This window comes from Podarcis vaucheri, assembly GCF_965113315.1.
Source record: "Podarcis vaucheri genome assembly, chromosome: 13".
Lineage (NCBI taxonomy): Eukaryota > Metazoa > Chordata > Lepidosauria > Squamata > Lacertidae > Podarcis > Podarcis vaucheri.
In genome coordinates this window covers 50,704,707-50,712,764 of record NC_138751.1, presented here as the reverse complement: position 1 = coordinate 50,712,764, position 8,058 = coordinate 50,704,707, and positions in this window count along the sequence as shown.

Sequence of the window (8,058 nt, the reverse complement as noted above, 5' to 3'; positions counted from 1 at the left end):
TTCAGGTTAAGAACAGTTTCAGGTTAAGAACGGACCTCCAGAACGAATTAAGTACTTAACCCGAGGTGCCACTGTATAGGAATATATATGGAAGCATGGCCTTAAAGATAAGCTACAACTGAGCTGGTAAGTCATGTTATTCCTTGCCTCATTTTACAGAAAATGTATTGTAAACTTTTCATCTTCAGGCAATCTTTGGCTATATTTGAAGAAGTGTGCATGCACACGAAAGCTCACATCAATAACAAACTTAGTTGGTCTCTAAGGTGCTACTGGAAGGATTTTTTTTTATTTTTTTTTGACTATGGCAGGCCAACACGGCTACCTACCTGTAACATGCTATTCAATAGTCAATGCACACTGAGATCTTGGGGTTTTTTCCCTAGTGGCTTGTCCCCATGATTGAGGGGGTTAGTGCCATGTACCACTTGCACACACTGTGGAACATACTGACATTACTCACACACTACGCAACATGCTAATGTATTGTGCACATGACACAAGCAGGTCACATGGCGTGCGCAAGTGAGCTAAGAATGTTGCAAGGCTTGTGCAAATGAGGTAAGCATGTACTGCATGTGTGCATGGCAACACAGAATGTTGAGTTTTCGGCTCCTCGCTCAAAAATGATTTTGGGGGTTCCCTAGCCTCCCTGCTTTGGACTACGTGGGTGAGTGGCTAGACAGCTTTTGTCTTTTGTCAGTAAAAGGAGTTTTGATTACTAGGCCAAAGGTTAGTGGAGATCAATGGCTAACTCCCAGTCCAGCGATCGGATTCAGTGGCTCAAGTAATGTTTTTTGGCCACTGTGGCGGGAAGGTAAACAGTGTTTCCATGCACTCTGGCTTCTGTCAAAGTGTCTTGTTGCACCAGAAGCGGTTTAGTCATGCTGGCCACATGACTGGAAAGCTGTCTGTGGACAAACGCCAGCTCCCTTGGCCTGAAAGCAAGATGGGCTACACCCCATAGTCGCCTTTGACTGGACTTAACCGTCCAGGGGTCTTTTACCTTTTACCTTTACAACAGTTGTAAAAAAGGATAAAGTAGACAAAGGGTTGGGCAGAGAGGTTTAAATGCAAATTGCCTCATCAGCGCAATCATTTGACAACACACTGCTCAGGAGGGGGCTGTGTGTATGTGTGTGTGTGTATGTGTGTGGCTATAGCCACTGCTGCCACGCAACCCGGAAGATTCAGCCATCTTGGATGTACAGGCTGCTGATCTCACAAATGGCTCCCACAGCAAGAGGGAAAGCCAAACATATGAGATCCTCAACAGGCACCAGTTCATTTTATGAAGAAATGCTGTCGTCTAATGTGTTGTAGGTGAAGGCACTTTTCTGAGGCAGCTCAATTTATTCAGTTCCTAAGCATATGATATTGCCTTTTTATTGTCTCCTAAAGCAGTTTCTATCTAGCAGGCAGCAAAAAAACCCGAACCATATATTTTTAATATTCTTGACAGGGATAAAGAGTAATAATTTTAGAATATGCAGGTACAGCTGCAGCTGAAGAATTCTTAGGAGATGACTAGCAATTGCCTTCTTGCAACCTAAATAGCTTTGATTCCAAGGTCCCTCTGCTTCCTATATATCTATTAAACTCTATGTGCAAGGTTAAGGCAAGAAATTAAGAGGTACATTGTTTCAGTAATTGACACTAACAAAAGAAGAAGAGTTGTGATGGGCATTACTGTACAATATTTTTTTTTGGGGGGGAATAAAAATAAACTTCAAACTATTGTGATTTCAAATGCACAACATGGGTGAATAATTTGAAGATCTGCAAGTTGTCATGGAAACTGGTGTAGAATTCAACACTGCAACTTCTCTACAGCTGTGAAAGAAAGGTATGGCTACAAACATGGAACACCAGAGCAAGAAAGCACAGGGAGCCATGTGTTCTTTGTTTACGGTCGTTGTTGGCATCCGTCTATCTCAAGCATCAATGAGGTGCACCTCTGGGATGAAGCCAAACTATTGCATCAACAGCACCAGAGTGAACTCCCCAGAGCGCAAGCTTGGGCAGTGTGTGTGGAGTTCCAGGGCTTCCCAAATGACAAGAGTGCCCTTGACCTTAATGATGTGGTCCAAAGGAAAGCAGAACAATATGTTTGACACCAGCTGGGCTGCCGGAAAAAGGCATACAAGGTGACGTCCAATTATGCTAGGAACTTCACTCTGGATTTGTGTAGAGCAGGGATGTCCAGCTTCCAAGAGATTGCGATCTACTCCTGCTATAAAAACACTGGCAGTGATCTACCCCTTGGATTGACCAAAGGGTCGATCAATCAGGAACACAATCAATCAACCAGGAACAACCACTGAAGCTCAACTATTGTCTGGTAGATCGCAATTGACTGGTTGGACATCCCTGGTGTAGGGTATTGTGTAAATATTGTGTGTTTATTTGCTGAAAAGGAACCCTTTTTCTGATTTTTCATTTTTTTAAATAAAAAAGACTAGTAGATAAGGAGAAGTCAGGAAGGGTATGTGAATAAACTTGGCAACTTTTAACGGCTACTTTTATTTTTATAGTATATTTGAATTTGAGTATATTGGAGTTTCCATATCACAAAATGCATACAGGTTTTATTTTCTAAGTGATGTGCAAAACTTCAATAGTCTTCTTGACATTCTTTTGGCTTCTTTTCGCCTGAGGAGGAACCTCCATATTTGCTTTGAAATTCTCCTTCAAGTAAGATTCTGTAGCAACTCTAGTGTGGAATAATTAGGGTCCAGGTGTGTCTGAACTCTTTTCTAAAAAGAAAGAGAGAGAGGGGAAAAGGTTGCTGTCATTTTTGAATCAGAGCTAAATCTTTTTATAATGGTTATAATGATACTTCAATTTTTCTCTTTCTTCCAGGACTGGCCAGTCTTGTTCAAACTGTGGGATGACCAGCTTCATAAAACCAACATGCTTAAGTCTAATTAATGTATGAAGGGGTTAATGCCATAGAGTAAGTTGTCCTGTCAAGCTTAGCTAGGTCACTCACTCTCACCTTGGGAGAAGGTATTCAAGCCTATTGTTGCACCCTTGTAACTAAGCCAAGTTTGCTGCCTGTGCAACATTTTCTGAATGCTGTATGGAAAAGCACATGAAGATAACCTTTGGAGAGTTTGTAAGTAAACCATTTTAAGTTCCCAAACGTGTGGTCTTTTTCTATGCTAAGTGAAAGGGGAAGTTTTGGAACTCACAAGGGCATATTTTAAAGGTCGAACAGCCTGCATTTCCACACTTTACTTTGCTACATGTTTTGTGACTTTAAATCTCTGCTGGCCTTAGCTCACCAAAGAGTACTTGCCCCAAAGCTGGATCTTAGCATCCAGAAATTCTCTTTTTATACCTGTTTTCCCTTGAGCCGATGCAGATAGCAGGGTGCACTTTTGGCCTTTGACCTGCATGCATTTATCATAACTTCTGAACAGGTCTTCATGGGTAAAACTGTTCTGGGTTGAGTTTCTTTCCTTTATTGCTCTTTCAGAAGCAGATAGAAATTGCACCTGGGGAACTTTTTCATCTGTATATGGTTTGTATGTACATATTTGTTGGAAGCCACCCAGGGTGGCAGGAGACACCCAGACAGGTGGGCAGGGTATAAATAATAAATTAGTATTATATTATTATAGGCTCCAATTTGAAATTTTTATGACTACATGGAAAACCTGAAGATGATGTCTGAATGTGGTTCATGCCATGCTCTTTCTTAACAAAACCATTCAGTGATAAATGGACAGGTAATCCATCCATCCATACATACAGTGGTACCTTGGTTTACGAACTTAATCCGTTCTGGAAGTCCGTTCTTAAACCAAAGCATTCTTAAACCAAGGTATGCTTTCCCATAGCAGCGGGGGACTCAATTTACAAATGGAACACACTCAACAGGAAGCAAAACATGTTCTTATTCCAAGTCAAAGTTCACAAACCAAAACACCTACTTCTGGGTTTGCAGCGTTCTTAATCCAAGTTGTTCATAAACTAAGTTGTTCTTAAACCAAGGTACCACTGTAATTTTATTTGTATGCCACCCTTCCATACTTCAAACCATGCTCAAGGAAGCTTACAACATGAAAAAATACTTAATTACAAACGTAACAAAAGTCACAAACAATAAACAAAACATCAAAAGTACATCAATCTCTGCCTTCTTTGTGGTGGTCCCTGGGAACTTTTCAAAAACTTAATATCACCACCATTGGTGGTATCGACAGAGCTCCCCTCTCAACAGGCTGTTCCCATTTCCTTCATTCACAAAGGACATAGATGAAGCATTGATCGGGGGGAAATGGTCGCTACAAGAAACACCAATGTTGGAGCTGCCATGTTGTTTTCATGCCTTTAAGTGGGAGGCTAAAACTGGCATTTTGAGACTTGGCCACCCTAGTGTTGCCCTTGCATATCTTGTGATTATCCATCACCTTCATCTTCACTACCGTCATCATCCTTGTTTAATCTAACATCCACATCTCCCAAATCAATTCCTGGAGCTGGTGAACAGCCGCCAGAGTGGTGGAGAGTTCAATTTGGAGCTTGCCTGACAACAATATTTCACAGTCCTTTATAATATTAGGGCTGACATTCCAGAGAGTTGCTGCAGGTTAGGCAGCTGCAGAGATTTCAAGCATCCTTATAGCTAACCTTCTAATATGCCCTTTGTTTTGAATTTCAGTCATTACTAGAAAAGATAAGTGTCCTAGGGCATCTGTGTAAAAATAAAAAGGGGGGGGGGAGATACCCAAAACCAAGCCATCTAACAAATCAAATAACCCCCCTAGCAGGCTAAATTCATTTTGGTTATACTGTACATAGCAAGGGTGCTTTCAAATTTAACTTCTGACATTCCAACTCAGGATGATGATGAAGTGACAGTCAAAGGGCAGGGGGACTGTTTACAAATTGTGCAGGACTGCTTTACGGAAGACATGTCTTAGACATCCATTCATAATTTTAGATACTGGGCATGAGACGTTGGGTGGTGACAATGAACAGGACCTTCTCTTGGTGGCATCCTGGTTCTGGAATATCTTTTCCCTGGAAATATGGCAGGTGTCAACACTTTTCACTGCCTGGCTAAGACCTCTTTATTTGCTTAGGCTATTTATAAATATTAGTCCACTTCTAGGTTTTCTGTTGGCAATTTTAACTGTATTTTGCCCTGCTTTTTAATTCAATGCTAATGTATTATTGTTTTTGTTTTGTTTTTTTAAAAATCAAACAGTTTGACATGTGGGATGATGAGTGGGCTAAAAATGCTCTGAAATAGATAGACCTAGCTATAGAAGAGACCAGGACCAAGTCAAATTCAGCTTGAATTCAGCTTGTTTTTCTTTCAAAGCACTTACTGAGATTCTCTCTCCACTTCCGTGAGATGGGTCATCCGTTTGCAGTGCTGGGGTGAGAAATAATTTATTTATTACAGGTATACTCTGCTCTTCTTCCAAGAAGCTCAGAACACACACACACACACCGCTGTGGTTTAGCATTGAGGCAGCATGAAAGGTCAGACCTCATTTATGTTCCATGTGGAGCAGACTTATGCATGAATGCATATCACCTGAATTCTCCACACTTAGTACTGTACATGTGATGATTGACAAGCAGGTGTGTGTGTGTGTGTGTGTGTTTTCAGCCTACACCGAATTTCACTGCATTGGAGATGGTATGACTCTGTATGAAAGTTCTACTTCATTATGGCTCATTCAGACACGCAGGTTACTACTGAATGCTTCAATCGTCAGGCAACAAACATATATGTGTGAACTAACCCCATTTCATGATCCTGGTGCTATTTAAATTTCCAATATTTTAGGTTCATATTGCCCACATGTTTCTTCATCTGACATTGAACTTTGCAGGTTCTAAGGAAAAATTACAGCTGTCAAAATTTTTCTGTCTCTGTTGTTTCCTGTGTTTTGCAGCATTGCAGTTTAGCCTACAGAAACGCGCTGCAAATAAGCTAGCCACCCCAGAAACTGACAGTTCATTTAAAAAAAATAGTCCTTTTAACCTAAATGGTGTCCCTGGTGTGGAAAGAAAAACAAATTAGCAAGTTACAAATGAAAGCGTTGCAACTTCCTTGTCTTGAAACTTGTTGCCAGTAATTTTCACATACCCTTTTTCCTAGAAAATAAAAGTCAAAGTCCTGAATGAACAGACTCAGAGGGCTCTCGCTCACAAAGGAGGGGTGTGTCGGAAAGAAGAGGGAAAGAGATTTGATTCAGCAAAATGTAACAGAATCCAGTTATTATGATATGCATCAACAGTTTCCCTCACTGCCACCACAGCATCAGGTATGAAAGCTCAGTAACTGTATAACAGTTCGAGAGCTCAGGAAATTAGATTCCTCCCCCTTTAGTGTGAAGTGTGGGAGAGCATCCTTAAAGTCCCCATGGCTATGCTCTGAAGGACAGTTCAACTGTTTTATGTCACCTAAATATGACAACCCTGTGTGTGACATTCCACTCACAATGCCAAAAACCCAAATAAAATGAAAAGTGCATGTTCACTGTTATGTATAAGTGTCCTCAACAGGCAACAGGTTTAAAATAATATTTATCCAATTCAGGGGGAAAAGTGATGGCTGGTTGTACAATCCATTGCACAGTCACTCCTATTGTTCCTAACAATGAAAGTAAGGCAAGCACCTACTTTTGAAAGGAGAACATGTAGCTCAGCCAAGATAATTAGAGATAATAATGTCCATGGGGATTCATATTTGAATCATTCTGCCATGCTTTTGAATGGGAAGCATGGTCTGCAATTAAGCCAACTGCAACTAATGATAAGTGTGAAATCCAACAGTAATTCAGATTTGCATTGTGACAATTGCGTGGCACGAACAGTGTTCGTGTTGGCAGAAACATCCCAAAGAAATATACGGGGAGAGGCTTTTCTCACTCCTATATACATCACAAAATCCCTTTATCCAGCAAACCAGCTGCACTTGCATCATTCATATAGAATGCATATTTGAGTTATTTTTGCTGAGATGAGCAGGAGGCTGTTTAATGCCTTAGCGGTGATTTTGGTGTATCACATATTAATCCCAGCAAGTTATCATATAGAGAAGGCATCCCATTCCCCTTTATTTTGGCCTAGTTGCTTATCGGAATCGCATGTCTTTCATCCAAAGGGGGAAACGTAGCCTTGGAAAGCAAGGCTTAGCACTTGTGAAAACTTAAGCCGCTTCAATCCCATTGACTTCAATGGAATTGAAGCAGCCCAGTTGGGAGAGGGACACCACCCCTATCAGTTTGGCCATTGAGAAATTCTGCCAGAGCCAGCAACCTCTTCATTTGACTAATGCATTTCCATGCTGTGGTTAGAGCCAATCAGGGATTTCTCTCAGAACCACCATCTCCTAAGCCACCCAAATATAACTGGTTTTGTTATGGACATGGAAGCCTGGGCTAGAGGGGAGAAATCCTATTTCATATAGCTTAAAGTAAATGCAGAGAGGAAATGTACAGACTCAGCATCTAAGGAAATTAGTGGCTTACTAGCGCTAAAGGGTTCATATATATATATATATATATATATATATATAATGTACGTACACAATTTTTTCCACCCTTATCAGTTGACGAGCCATTGTGCTTAAACCTGGAATAAAGAGGCAAGATACAGATGAGTGAATCTGACTTGGACCACATTTTATTAACTTTATTACAGCTAAACATTTGTTGTTCAGGATGCTAAAAGAATGCAGGGGCCACTAGGCAACTAGACCCGCTTGTTATTCACCTGTCTTGGAGGTATACAATTTAAGGCTGGGAGATGATGACTGGCCCAAGATCACCACAGTGAGCTTCATAGCCGAGTGGGGATTTTGACCCTGGTCTCCTAAGTTCCTAAACCACACTGGCTCTCATTAGGTGTGAGGTCACTGAGAAGTTAGTGAGGCACAAATATTGGAGCATCTCAGTTCATGACATGGAAAGGACCAATTACTGCCAGCTGGAGGGATGGCCAGGGGAGGATTTCACTTCCTCCTCCATCAGCTGTGCTGGCTGCTGGGGCTTGCCCACAGTTGAAGACAATCACAGGTAAGCTGGAAGA